This window comes from Pteronotus mesoamericanus, unplaced genomic scaffold, assembly GCF_021234165.1.
Source record: "Pteronotus mesoamericanus isolate MK-2021 breed Mesoamerican mustached bat unplaced genomic scaffold, CSHL_Meso_final contig_116, whole genome shotgun sequence".
Taxonomy (NCBI): domain Eukaryota; kingdom Metazoa; phylum Chordata; class Mammalia; order Chiroptera; family Mormoopidae; genus Pteronotus; species Pteronotus mesoamericanus.
In genome coordinates this window covers 8,824,088-8,827,723 of record NW_026555027.1, presented here as the reverse complement: position 1 = coordinate 8,827,723, position 3,636 = coordinate 8,824,088, and positions in this window count along the sequence as shown.

Below are 3,636 nucleotides of genomic sequence, written 5' to 3'. Positions count from 1 at the left end.
ACACCACACTTCTTAAACTTCCGCAGCCAACACTGCTGGAGCCTCCACAGCCTTCTGAATATTCACGCTCACCTTTAAAGATCAGTCCTTCCTGCTGTACCCGAACTGCTTCATGACCACCAAACCATTCCTTGGCGCCTGTTGGCATCTTCACTGCCAGCTTTGTTCAAGCCACTCCTGGTCACCGTCTCCTCTGGCCTCCCCCACGCAGTGTTTTCCACTTTTTAGTGGTTCCTGGTCATCGCCAATATTGTAAAACTTCAACTGCTTGTCTTCTGATTTTTTTAAAAGATTTTATTTATTTATTTTTAAAGAGAGGAGAAGGGAGAAAAAGAGGGAGAGAAACATCAATGTGTGGTTGCCTCTTGTGTGCCCCCCACCGGGGACCTGGTCTGCAACCCAGGCATTTGCCCTGACTGGGAATCGAACCGGCGACCCTTTGGTTCACCGGCTGGCATGCAATCCACTGAGCCACACCAGCCAGGGCAGTAACTGATTTCTTAAGTAGTGTGTCATGGTGGTATACAAATTCACTGACTTTCCACTACCTGCAAGGACAGCGTTTTTATGTTTCCCTCCCACAGCAAGCAATGTGGTGTCTTTCCCTCTTTATGATGCATTTGTAGTGCAATTGAACCAAAGTCACAAAACGTAAAATAAATTTAGAATGCGTGCACTGTCAGCAGCCAGTACCTGAGGCGCCTGGCGGTTGGGAGCACTAGGGCCCTGCAGCGGCTCGGGTCAGGCCCGATTTTGCAGCAACTTAAATCTTAGCTCCAAAATCATAGGGAAAACAAAGACTTTCAGTTTTCAGAATTTTTGCATTTCAAAATTGCAGATAATGGACTGTGGGTCTTTTCGCCAGGAAATCAAGGAAAAGATAGAACCAGGGTCTTCAAAGAACCCACAGTCTAGTAAGAGAGAAATGTAAACATTCGATTAGAACACAGTTTAGCAATGAGAGTAGCTATTGTTTAGCAAGCACCTACTAAGCACCAAGCCCTGTACCACTGTCCAATCAGGTGTTTCTGATCCCATTAATAAATGGAAAGTCAGTCCAGAGAAGTTCATAACCGAGTTCTATAGACTGAATGTTTACGTCCCCCAAAATTCATTTGTTAAATTCTCACTCCTGTGTGGTGGTATTGGAGGTGGGGCCTTAGGGAGGTGAGTAGGTCATGAGGGCAGAGGCCTCCTGAATGAGGTTAGTGTCCTTGTAAAAGAGAACCCAGAGGGTTCCTCTGCCTCTTCTCTCACATGGAGTCACAGAGAAAAGCCGGCCTCCTATGACCCCTGAAGCAGGTCCCCACCAGACGTGGAATCTGCCGCTGCCTTGATCTGGGACTCTGGCCTCCAGGGCTGTGAGAAATAATAAACGTTTGTCGTCAAAGCCCCGAGCCTGCGGTTTGTCGTCAGAGCAGCCTGAGCTAAGAGCAAAGCCTGGGCACGGCCGTAGTGACACCGCGCACCCAGCACGGCTGGGACGAGGAGGAAGGGCAGAGGTGGTCGAGAGAAGCCAAGGGACTGGAACACATGTGAGAGGAAGGGGGTCAGACACCCAGAAACGGCCCACAAAGGCGTAAGGTGGGGAGGACCCACGGCCACTCAGTGCCAAGGCAGGATGTCCTCACTCCGCATCTGTTGTCAGTTGATAAACAGTCAAGGGCCCTCCGCGGGCTTACTGATAAGAACAAGTGGAGAAGCAGCTGTGGCGGGGGCCATGGAGACTGTAATCGGGGGTTTCGGTTTGGGCGAGGAGACTCTTCAATAACTAAAAACTCTCCTAAGACCCTTGGGGCGTTCGCTCCTGTCTCGGTGGCTCATTCTTCCCGGACAGTGGTGATAAATTCCTTGAAAGAGATCAGCCCGCCTACCAACACCGGTGTCTCCGTTCTCTAGCAACACGCTCTCCCAGCAGGGGGCTGAAACTTCTGCACTGGCAGCTGGAAATCAGCTCTTTGGTTGTTCGCCTCCTGGTGTAACCAGGTACACTTACAGGAAGTTTGGACTTTATTCTCCCCTTGCCTGGAACCATAGTGCAATTAATCTGTCATTTGTTTGGAGTATGTCATGTCATTCCTTTATTTTGCATAGAAAGAGACATTATCCTGTATGCTATTGGCTTGTGACATGTCCACAGCAAACCTGTGCTACATAAATAGCTGGCAAAAACAGACTCTGTTTCTGAACATAAATTTTACCGCCTCCCAAAACAAAAACAAAACAAAACAGAGTTCTTAACTACCAGGCAGCATCCAGGACCCTCGAGGGCCCAGGGAATCCTGTTACTTTTGGAAGCTAAGGTTCCTTTGGGAATCTGACAAAATATGGGCTATATTTTCCCCCAGAAAAGCATATACTAAAATCTTGTATGCGTGTGCAGGATTCCATATATTTATATATGTTAACTCTATACTTATTAATGAATCCCAAATATGCCACTCACCTGGGCCTCTCCCCTGAACTTTAGATGCCTCAACCCAGTGGCCATATATGGCTACTTAAGTTTAAATCTAAATTAAAATATAATTGGAAATTTAGTGCTTTCCTCACACTAGCCACATTTCAAGTGCTCAAGAGCCCCATGTGGTCAGTGGCCATCGTATCACTGGACAGCACAGATACAGAGTATATTTGTCGCCACAGAACATTCTATCAGAGGGAGATATACAGGGGTGGGAAAAGTAGGTTTACAGTTGTATGCAAAACACAATTTATTCTTGTAGCATTTCTTAATTACTGTATTTTTGCATTGCAACTGTAAACCTACTTTTGCCCCACCTTGTATATACAAATGGTCGCTGGTCACTTCTACCAGAAATCCTGATAGGCCATCCCCATCCATGCTGTATTAGTCAGCAGGGCTACAGCGATGGCCCTAGAATCTAACTGGCTTGCAAACGAGTACCGTCCCAGCTCCCCCCGGCCCCCCAAAACAGGGCTGATTCAGGCTGCAGGCCTCTCTGCCCAGGCCTGCTCCCTGTGCTTCGCCTTCAGGCCTGGACTGCAAGGGGACAGCCCCTTGGGACCTGCTCTTCGGGAAGTGGCTCACATTTTGTCCCCTTGAATTCCACAGACAAAGCAAGGTGTAGGGCCAAGCCCCAAGCAGTGGATGGGAGATGACACATCCTCTCTCTGTGGTGACCCAGGGGCAGGAAGTGAAGGTTGTGAAGTAACAGTATGTTCTCACATCGCACCCAGGCCGGAACTACCTCCCCATCAGTTCCTCCTCAGCCATTTCCTGCCTTAGGAGGTGCCGACTCTCCCCTTGGCCACTCAAGGAGCAGTCTAAAAGCACAGGCCGTGACCTTGCCAATGCACTCACCACCCTGCCAGGGACACAGAGAGGCAGCAGCAGTGAGACCCCACCCAGTCAGTGGGGGTGGGAATGGGGGGGGAGTAGCAACATGGAGTTCCAGGTGTCACTGGGGGAACGTGGTGGGGGTGGGGGTCAGAATGCACAACAGCAGAACCAGCAGGCCCCGCCCCAGAGCAGTGCCATGAGGTGGTCTCAGACTTGGCGCCCCAGCCCTCCCAGCGATTTCCTTGTGAGGGCATCACAGTTTTGCCGCCTGAAGCTGCGTTTTGGGAATATTGACTTTAAGCTGTTTATTAAGAAACAAGACTCAAAGGGAG